At 51.3% G+C, this 10,860-nt stretch overlaps 1 non-coding gene across 1 annotated transcript; it reads left to right on the forward strand.

Annotated features, from left to right (window-relative positions):
• Positions 1 to 2,048: 2,048 nt before the first annotated feature.
• Positions 2,049 to 2,120, forward strand: TRNAT-CGU (transfer RNA threonine (anticodon CGU)). Its single transcript has one exon. It is a non-coding gene; the product is annotated as a tRNA-Thr (tRNA).
• The last annotated feature ends 8,740 nt before the right edge of the window (positions 2,121 to 10,860 follow it).

Genomic DNA, 10,860 nt, shown 5'->3' on the forward strand with positions numbered 1-10,860 from the left:
CCAGGGGCTGGGGGAGAAGAAATGGGGGAATTGCAGCTCAATGGGTATAGAGTTTCCATTTTGCAAGATGAAAATGTTTCAGAGATGTCACATAGCCTGTAGTTAACACAATTGTACACTTAAAAATGTTTGTAATTTTATAGCTTTTCTCTGACCCCCATGGACTGTAGCCTGTCAGGCTCCTCTGTCCATGGCATTCTCCAGGCCAGAATACTGGAATGGGTAGCCATTCCCTTCTCCAGGGGATCTTCCCAACCCAGGGATTGAACCCAGGTCTCCCACACATGCGGACAGACTCTTCACCAGCTGAGCCACCAGGGGAAACCCATAACTTTTCTGTTTCCCCAAATCTCCACAAACTATATTTACCGTACTTTTTTAAAAGTTCAACAAATAAGCAAAAATGACTCTGATGGTGGAGGTGGCAGGGTCATGAACAGTGGATAGATCTGGCTTATGTCCCCTTCTCTGACACTGGTGTGCAGGAGCGCTGGGCACTGTGGAGGCTGGCAGTTGACCACACACTGCTTGGACAAGAGGGTGCCTCTTCCCCATCCACCCCACTCACCTCTTCTGCAACAGACCCTATGGCCACAGGCCAAATAAGGACAGAGGGACATAGTTTCTTTTCTTTGTTTTTAAAAATAATTTTTTTCCATTTTTATTTATCACACCACTTAGCTTATGGGATCTTATTTCCTCACCCAAAGATAGAACCCATGCCCCCTGCGTGGAAGCACCTAGTCTTAACCACTGGACCACCAGGGAAGCCCCTTTACTTCCCCCCCCCCCCCCCCTTTATCATTTATTTTGCGGGAGTTCCCAACTGCAGTGAAAGCCTGGAATCCTAACCATTAGGCCGCCATGAAATTCCCTTCCTTCCTTTTTAAAGAAAATACAAAACCTACAGTATCATAATAAACATATCTCCATCCTCAGCGGGTTTTTTTGCCCCCTTCACACAATAGAAACAAAACACTAAAGACCCCTTTGGTTCCTTAACTCCAGTCTCCCCCTCTCTATTTTTCTAATGATTTTACTTTTTACTTGGTACCCTTTGCATTAGTAAACGGTACGTCTTGTTCTACATCTGAAAACCACACGTCCTTTTGAGCTGTTTCTATGCTGATTCCTCTGAATCTGGATCATTCCTTTCAAGAGTGACGTGCTGTTCCGTGGAACGAACAGGCTATCAGAGACCTCCATTCAGGTCACTCTAGCACTGTCCCCAGGAACACCCCTGGGGCGTCTCCACGTGCGCCTACATCTGCCCTCCCGGGCAAGGCCACCGGGTCTACACAAATGTTTACTCGGGAGTCTCCAGCTGGAGGCCCGGGCCGGGGTGGGGGGGGGGGACCTAAAGGGTGAGAGCAACCGAAGAAGGTTTTGCTAGTGACCGGCCCCGCGGTGTCAGGGAGGCTCGCTCACCTCCCTTCGTCCCTGCAGCCCGGCCCCCATCCCTCGCGGCTCCCTGAATCTTTCTCCGGGAACTAGTCTCGTCCGTGCCTACATCGCCCTTCTAGCCCACTCGGTTCCCCGTGCACTTGGTCTGAGCTCCCGCGCGCTGCCCCCAGTATCTTGCTGATGGGGTGGAAATGACCCGGCCAAGGTCACACGGCGGCGCGCGGAGCCGGCTGAGACGCCAGCGCGGACGCCCTGCGCTGGTTCGCCGGCCACCGCCGCCGTCCCCGCTTCGGCTCCGTAGCAGGCGGCGGTCTCGGTTTCTCTCCGCCAGCCGCCGCCGCCCCTTTCGAATTCCCTCGCTGGCCTCTCCGCAGGCGCCGCGCCCCTGCGGGCGCCGGAGGCGGGGCAGAGCCGGGCTGCCTGGCGCTGCGGGTTCGCAACCTACCGCGGGCAGAACAGGGGACGAGCGACGCCTGGCCTCGGTCCTGAGCGCTGCCCGGCAGCTCGCAGAGCCGGGTCCGGGCCCGCGGATCTGGAGGGCCGGGCGGCGGGGCCGGGGGCGGAGCTGGGGGCGAGGCGCCGCCCCTCCCGCGCCTGCGCCGCCTCCCCTCCACTGAGAGCTTCCACTGCTCCCTCGGCTGTCAGGCGCGGTGGCCAAGTGGTAAGGCGTCGGTCTCGTAAACCGAAGATCGCGGGTTCGAACCCCGTCCGTGCCTGCCCTTTGAGGGTTTGGGTTTGGTCGTGGGAGCTTTAGCTACCCACTTGTGACGTGGCGGTTTTTTTTTTTCCTTTTTTACTTTTCCTGTCTGTTCTGGCGTCCTCGAGTTCCACCCTTCCCCCTCCTTCCCTAGGCTCCGCGGTCACCAGCGCAGGCCGGGCCAGTTCGCGCGGCTCGCGGGCCCCGGCTGCGGCGCCTTCTCTCCCCGGAGCCCCACCACCTCGCCGCAATGCGCAGGGCGAGGCTGGCCTGAGATTCCCGTGTTACCCGTGGGGACAACAAGGTCCGGTCTAGGCATTGGTGTCGCTGCCACAAGTGGGGTGGGGTGGGTGGGTAGGTCGGGTCTCGGTGGTTTTGCGCGTCCTGAGGGTGGGAGAACTTTCCAGAACGGGCGTTTGCGTTTATGAAGCGGTGTTTTCTGGTTTGGGCTTGAAAGGTGAATTCACACGGTGCTCGCTGTCTCTCTCCTTGTCCACGAAGCCAACCAGATCGTTCAGCTGGAGAGCGCCTTTTCCTTTCCCAGCCCTTGGGAAACTGGCGTCTGCCTGTGTGATCCTTTGAATCTGGCCAGTAGCCAGTGATGACACTCCCCAAGTCATTTGTCGGATCAGCAATCCAGTTAATATGACATTAGTGCCTCTCATTCCTGATGTGCCCCTTCTTCAGTTGTGACCCTCAGAACTGAAAATTTAGGGTTAGCCAAAAAGTTCATTCTAGTTTTTTCTATAACATCTTATGGAAAAGCTCAAACTTTTTTGGCCAACCCAATTCTACTCCAGGTGTAGTCTTATTAAGGAAACTTCACCTCCCTCATTCTGTATCTCATACTTCTGTTGATATGACCACAGAACACAACTTTCTGCTGGTCCCACTGCACAGCTGACCACATGGAGCATCAGGTGGATTGGATGTCAGCAGAGTCTCTTTGGGGCAGTGTCTAGGGCTCAGGCAGCATAGAAATAAATATATTGATCTTTCCCTCTATGATTCCAATAAATAGAAGAGTTGTGCTTGGCGCTTTTTTTTTTAACAAGTTTTTTTTTTTTAAAGCTTATTTATTTATTGGCTGCCCTATGTCTTTGTTGCTGTGCAGGCTTTCTCCAGTTGTAGGGAGCATGGGCTACTCTCTAGTTGCAGTGCACAGGCTTCTCATTGCAATGGCCTCTCTTGTGAAGCATTGGCTCCAGACGTGCAGGCTCCATAGTTGCAGCACGTGGTCTCAGTAGTTGTGGCTCACAGGCCTAGTTGCCCCGAGGCAGGTGGGATCTTCCCGGACCAGGGATGTCTTGTGCATTGCAAGGTGGATTCTTAACCAGTGGACCACAGGGAAGCCCCCGCGCTTGGTTTTCGAATGGAATGCTGAGTGTTGTCATGGAATTGTGACTAAGTGCAAATCCATTTTCCAGACATTCAGACTCCAGTCATTATGAGATACAAAGGGGAAAGGTCCTGGATTCCTGGTTACGGCCTTGAATACTGTCCCTCAACTTGGATTCCTGATGAGAAGGAACTCGGAGGCTGGACATTAGGTTTCCTGCTGTTGCTGGAGCAGAGAATTCCACCCCAACAGTGCGGGGTGGAGGGGTGGATGAGTCAAGCCAAAGTCAATAAAAGAGGGTCAAGGTACAGAAGAGGTCAACATACAGATGTTGGGGGGAAACATGGGGGAACCCAGAGGTAACAAGCCAGAGGCAGGGGTCAAGTACATATCCCAAGTCAATGTTGGTGAGAGGAGGTGGAAGTGAAGGCAGGTCCAATACAAGCACCATGGTGAGCCAAGAGGCTCACGTCCATGCTTGAAGGGAGGGCAGAAGCTGAAGGAGACACCTGTATTGAGTTTATTGCCGTGTGTGAAAATGAAAGTGTTAGTCGCTCATTCCTGTCCGAGTCTTTGCGACTCCATGGACCGTAGAGGAGTAGCCAGGCTCCTCTGTCCACGGGATTCTCCAGACAAGAATAGTGGAGTGGGTTGCCATTCCCTTCTACAGGGGATCTTCCTGACCCGGGGATCAAATGTTGGCGGCAGATTCTTTACCATCTGAGCCATCAGGGAAGCCTGGTGTTTATTGCTTGACCCCTGTTAAATCACTTATATACCCCGGACTTCAACTTTCTTGGTTGCAAAATTCAAGAGTTGAAAGAGATGTTTTCTAAGTGCCTTGTGGCTTGAAATTCTAAGTTTCTACTTCAGAGCCTGGCCCTTGGAGAAGCAAGGTGGGGGGAGGGGGGGACGGGGAGAGGCCTCCAGGGGCCCCACCCCACCCTCTCTCTCTCATGGCTGCCAAAGTAGTGAATTTCACAGTAGGGCTTGGACATGGCGCCTTCGTGATGAGACTATACAGCCCTGGCTGCTCCATCCAGAGTAACAGCCTCTCCTCCCTGATGGGCAGGACCAGAGCTACAACCCACCCCCCCCCAACCCCTCCCCCATCAGTTTCTCCTTGCTCAAACCTCCCCACAGTGGCTCCCCCCAAGATCTAGGACAAACACAGGGCCTCTGAGACTGCACTTGAAGAGCCACGTAGGCAGGCACAGCCATTTGTGGGCGGCTGAAACCTCCAAGATATTTTTAAAAATATCAGCTACTTTAGGTCAGGCCGATTTTTTCCTGCGAGCGAATATTATTTAACTTAAAAGCAGAATTTGGCAAGTAGATCTATTTTACCTCGTGCTGTCACTTTTAGTCCAATATTCCAGCCTGGAGATATTTATTTTTAAATCTTCTATTGTACAATAAAACACAGTTTCAGAAACCACACATATCAAGTGAATGCCTTAATGAGTTATAAAAAGACCACCACCCAGGTCAGAGAACTTTATCAGACACTCAGAAAACTCCTTCGTGTGCCCTCCCCCCAGTCACAACCTCCCGACAGCCAGAAGCAACCATACTCCCTGCTTTTATAGTAATCACTTTCTTGCCTTTTTTTTTTTTTTTTTTAACTTTCTTGCCTTTTAACTTACCACTTCATTGTGCATCTTTATATCTTTACAACCTGGAATTGAACTTTGCCCATTTGAAAAATTATGTCTTTTCAGCTTTGTTCCCCCCTCCCCCCCCAAATCACTAGAATTCGCTTCCTTCCCTTTGATTTCCTTGCAGTGTGTCTGTTGAGGAATCCGGCCTATTTGACCTGGAGAGTTTCCCATAGTCTAGACTTTGCTGACTGCAGACTGTTAGTACAGTTCAAGTTCTTCTGTCCTTGGTATTGCCTGCAAATTAGTGGCTAGATCTAGTCACTGGTTCAGAGTCAAATTCCGTCTCTTCGGTGAGACTCAGGTATCACCGCCTCTGAGAAATCTCTGATTCCCCCAGAGAATGAATGACTCACAGCTTATTGTATGGGAGACCTCTGTGTGTTTCACACCATAGCTGGGAGGTCCCTCAGGACTGGGACTGTGTCTCACTGGAGTCTGTGTTTCCAGTACCTGGTACAGAGAAAAGAGCCTTCTTACAAGAGAGGACCTTGCTTGAAGGGTTGAGGAGGTCTTCCTGGAGGAGGTGACAATGTGGCTGGGCTTTGGAGGTTGAACAGGAATTTGCCAGAGCACCACAAACAATCCTAGCTACTTCTACCCTCACTCAATCATCACTGACACTCAAATATCATACATCTAAACAGGGAGAGGTGCTTTTCTCCCCCTCAGCCCTCTTATCCCACCACTGACCTTGCACATAAAATGGAGTTTCAAATTAAGAAGCAAATATTCTTGTTGATAATTTTATAAGCAAATACTAAAGGTACAATCCCATCTTTGGGGATAGAAGGTGCCATCTTGGAATCACGGACTAACAGGAGTGAAAGCAATCTCCCAAACCTCTCATACAGCCTCAGAGACAGGCAAAGAGAAGGGAAGTGATTTGTTCAAGGTCATCCAGAAAGCACTACCTTCATCACATAAGTTAAGCTTTTCTGCAGGATGGGCTCAAATCTGCTGGGAAAAGTCATCTTTGACGATAACCTGACATGTACTCAGGAGATGGCCCATCTCTTTGCCGGTCTGTGAGCCAGGCTGGTCCTTCTCTTGTGTACTATTCACCCTTGATCAATAGAAAAAGAACATGGTGAACAAAATCATTAGGCTTGACCCCAATATCAGGCTGCAGAGGCAGGGAAGGGACACAGAAATTCCCTGTCAACAGCTGGATTCCCCAGAAGACAAACTCCTAGATCTTTTTTTTTTTTAGTGTTGTTTTATAAATATTATTTATGTGTTTATTTGTGGCCGTACTGGGGCTTCACTGCTGTGTGCAAGCTGTCTCTAGTTGCAGAAAGCAGGGGCTCCTCTAGTTGCAGAGAGTGGGCTTCTCATTTGGTGGCTTCCTTGTTGCAGAGCACGAGTTCTAGGCGGCGCTCAGTACTTGCGACCGGCAGGCTCTAGAGTGCGGGCTCAGGAGTTGTGGTGCACAGGCTCAGCTGCTCCGTGGCATGTGGAATCTCCCCAGAGCAGGGATAGAACGCGTATCCTCTGCACTGGCAGGTGGATTCTTATCCACTCGCTCACCAGGGCAGTCCAAGCTCTGTCTGACTGGTGGCAAGAAATTGAAGAGAATACGGCACAACCGTGACTATGCACAGTCGTGACATTGGATGGTCCAGAGGAGGAAGTTGAGGGAAAAGAACTCGGTACAGAGTGACCTTGGGTAAATCATTTCATCTCCCCAAGCCCAGTTTCTGTATCCATAAATCAGAGTTCTCATTCCTGCCCTGCCACATCACAGCTCTTGATGCCCTCCTAGAGAGATGGCACATATTCATTATTAGCAGAGAATCAGGACTGGAACATGGGGTTAATATTAAATACCTTGCATGGTTTGGGCCTTGGAGGCCACAGTGAATGTGGCCCTCCCGCCCTGGGAGGAATGCAGTCACCCTCTGAGAGAAAAATGGGTGAAATCACAGGTGTTAGAGAGTGGCTGGGCCTCTGTGTGTGTCCAGAGGGGGCCCTGGATGGGGCAGGGTTTGGGGCAGCCAAACCCACCCAGCAATGGCAAAGCAGTTCTTGGGGCAGTACGTGCAGGACTGAAAGGCGTTCAGCACACCTTTGCTGAGAGTGGATTATGTGGACAGGGATACAGTGGTGGTATTTGAAAGAGGGGAAACGACTTACTGCTGCGGCGCTCACATTCTGAAAGACCGAGGCAAAGATCAGCAAGGGAGACGGAATGTATGCAAATGAGGAAATGAGACAGTGCGTTCGAGGGGAGGAGGGCTATGGAAGGAGAGAAAGGCTGAGTCCGGGATAAGAAGTGATGGAAAGGGGGCTGCGGTTTCAAACAGAATAGCAGGGAGAGGCCTAGGGAAGAATCTAGAGGGAGGGAAGCCCGAGAATAAGGTCAGTGTCTCCCGATCTATGGGACTTTTACCCCAAGGCAGGTTGATTCCTCCCAGACATGGGGATGGGTATATAGGGCAAGGTGGCAGAGACATGACAACCCTCTGTGTCACACCCGCAGTCCCATCCTCATCTCGGGGGCTCTGAGGTTAGCTTGCTTAGGAGCCTGACTCCCGTAGGTGTGTGGATGGTGAGGGTGGGGGAAATGGGAGGAGCCGCGGGGCAGACGTGGAGGAAGGGTCAGAGCAGAGGTGTGTGAACGCCCAAAGACTGGGCGCTTCTGAGATACTTTCCTGGTAGATGCTGGTGGGGAATGCAGCAGACCGGGGTGGAGAGGGGCTGCTCTCTGTCTGCACTTACTGGGTGACTGACCCTGGCAAGTAATTTCACCTGTAAAATGTGGGCAATAATAATACCTCTGACCTAGAGTCATTGTGAGAGTGTACGGAGAAGCTCTTAGCACGGGGTCTTGGCACTGAAAAGTTTCTCACCAACTAAGAGCTGCAATCATTATCATCATGGCCTGATCTCTAAGGCAGGCTTTTTCAAACTGTAGGAGGTGGAAGTAAATTGAATAGCTTGCAAGCAGCCTTTTTTTTTTTTTTTTTTTAAACATGGAACAGAATGGATTAACATCAAGTAATTTGAGTGCATAAGAATGGTTTTATAAAACATTTTATAAACGTATATATATTTCCTCCCATGAGGCATGGCTGAATGTTTGAAAGCCACACTTCTAAAGCAATGCTTCTCTAAAGATGGTCGGAAGGAGCGTTTTTCTAATTAGTAATTTGCAAGCAACTATCATCACTTTTTGGCTTCCCTGGTGGAGGAGATAGTAAAGAATCCGCTAGCAATGCAGGAGACCCAGGTTCGATCCTTGAGTCAGGAAGATCCCCTGGAGAAGGAAATGGCAACCCACTCCAGTATTCTTGCCTGGAGAATTCCACGGACAGAGGAGCCTGGTGATCTACAGTCCATGGGATCAAAAACAATTGGACCCGACAGAACCACTAACACACTGTCATCACTTTTGCCAGAGCAGAATACCACTTGTGCGTGCATGCTCACTCAGTCTTATTTGCTAAATACTGGTCTTTGAGTTAGCTCATTTGAACCTCATCATGATAACAATATTCATGAAATTATTTTTCAAAATATCTATTACATTGTTTTTTTTGGAGAAGGCAATAGCAACCCCCTCCAGTACTCTTGCCTGGAAAATCCACGGACGGAGGAGCATGGTGGGCTGCAGTCCATGGGGTCGGTAAGAGTTGGACACGACTGAGCAACTTCACTTGTACTTTTCACTCTCATGCATTGGAGAAGGAAATGACAACCTACTCCAGTGTTCTTGCCTGGAGAATCCCAGGGACGGGGAAAATCCACGGACGGAGGAGCATGGTGGGCTGCCATCTGTGGGGTCGCACAGAGTCAGCACAACTGAAGCAACTTAGCAGCAGCAGCAGCATTACATTGTTTTTTAACCTAAAACCATCTCACATATGAATACCAGGCTTTGGGGACACAGTGGTAAAAGGGAGCATCTCTCTGAAAGCATTTTCTGAACGCTGAGAGCCACCAGAACTGTGAGACACAGATGAGTCCAGCCCTCTCAGGGTCCCGTTCTGTCCTTGGAGGCAGGCCCAGCCCTACTGCCCCGTTTCTGAATTCTTGTGGTTGATCTTCCCACAGTGAGCACCTAAAGAAGCAAAGAACAGGCCCTGTCTGGTTATGGACTGATTCAGGACCTTTCCTGGGACGTAACCCCCTAGTGGAGGAGGCCAGGGCCCTGCTGTATCTTATCTTTTCTCTTGTGAGCCGTGTCCTGACGCTGCACAAGTTTGCAGAATTTCCTTTCTTGTCCAGCTTTGATTCCATTGATGGGATTAGGTGCCCCCCATGGCCATGTCCTTTGATGTGGTCAGGGGGTAGCAGGGAGATTTCAAGCTCTGGGAGCAAATCTTAATCTTCTGCCGGTTTCTCTGGGATCAGCACTGGGGTAAACCCATTACATCCCTGCCCTTTCATCCCCCCAGGACACCGGCTCCTCCAGACTCCTCGAGTCTCAGAGATCCAAAGGGTCTGTCAGATTTAGAGAGAGCAATAAAAGAGGAAGAGAAAGCAGAGCACGAACCTCAGACCCCCGCCAGCACCCGCAGCATCACCAGCAATGTCAGGGCATCTTCCTCTTTCTTCCCTTCTAATCCTGGGCTCCCACAAAATGGGGATTACAGAGGCTTGGGGCCAGCGGCCGGCCGTGCCCCAGCAGCCGGCCGTGCCCCAGCACTGGGCACCTCTGCCAGGCCTGGCCGCCATCTGCTCTCCATCCTCTCAGATCTGCTTTCCTGGATGCACCTGCTTCTGTACATCTGTCTGTCCTGTGCTGGGATCTCCATGTCGGGGCGTGGGGTGAGCTGGCAAATCGAGCAGATAAACCACTCAGCCCCCACCACAGTGAAGTTTTAAGGCATGATTTGGATTGATGAGGCCAGGAAAGAGAAGACAGGACCACAGCCAATATCTATCCCGGGCCACAAGCAGGTATGTCTCATTATTTAAACCTGACTCCAAGGCTCTCTCTGAAGAGAGGCAGGGAAATTCAACCTCAGTCATTTAGGTTTACCCGTCACTCCCTTTGCCATGGGCTTCCCAGGTGACTCAGTGGGAAGTTCTGCTTGCCAATGTAGGAGACTTGAGTTTGACCCTCCGAAGGAGGAAAGGACAACCCACCCCAGTGTTCTTGCCTGGGAAATCCCACGGACAGGGGAACCTGGCAGGCTACAGTCCATGGGGTGGCAAAGAGTTGCACAGGACTGAATGACTGAGCTCTCCCGTCCTCTGCCATGGTCCCTAGAGTCTCGGCCGCCTTGAGGATGGGGATCTTGGTGAAGGCCTAGGGATGCTCCAGACTGGTCTCAGGTGAGGCAGGCGGTTGCTCCCCCATGTCCTGGTGCCCCCAGCGATGAGTGAGGCAGCAAATCCCCACCAGTGGGGATTCCACTGAACTCCAACCCCTCTCCAGCCTTGGGAAAGTTCTCTCTCGGCCTCGGGGCTTTTCCGTACATCCTTACTCCCTCCCTGCTAAAGACCTCGGGTTTTCCTTTAGGACAGCACAGCAAGGAAGAGAGGTGCTGGTCTGCAGGTCACTGGAAGGGGGCGGGGAAAATTAACGTTTCAAAAATAGCGCTGCAGGGTACAGTGCTTGGCGTCTTACATTTAGTATCTCCTTGATTGGACATGAGTTTGAGTAATCTCCGGGAGTTGGTGATGGACAGGGAGGCCTGGCGTGCTGCGATTCATGGGGTCGCAAAGAGTCGGACACTGAGCGACTGAACTGATTTGCCCAGGAGAAGGGCCTGACCGGCCCCGCAGGCTCCTGGTGGGAAAGTTGAGGCGGG

This window comes from Muntiacus reevesi, chromosome 18 (genome assembly GCF_963930625.1).
Source record: "Muntiacus reevesi chromosome 18, mMunRee1.1, whole genome shotgun sequence".
NCBI classification, from domain to species: Eukaryota; Metazoa; Chordata; class Mammalia; order Artiodactyla; family Cervidae; genus Muntiacus; species Muntiacus reevesi.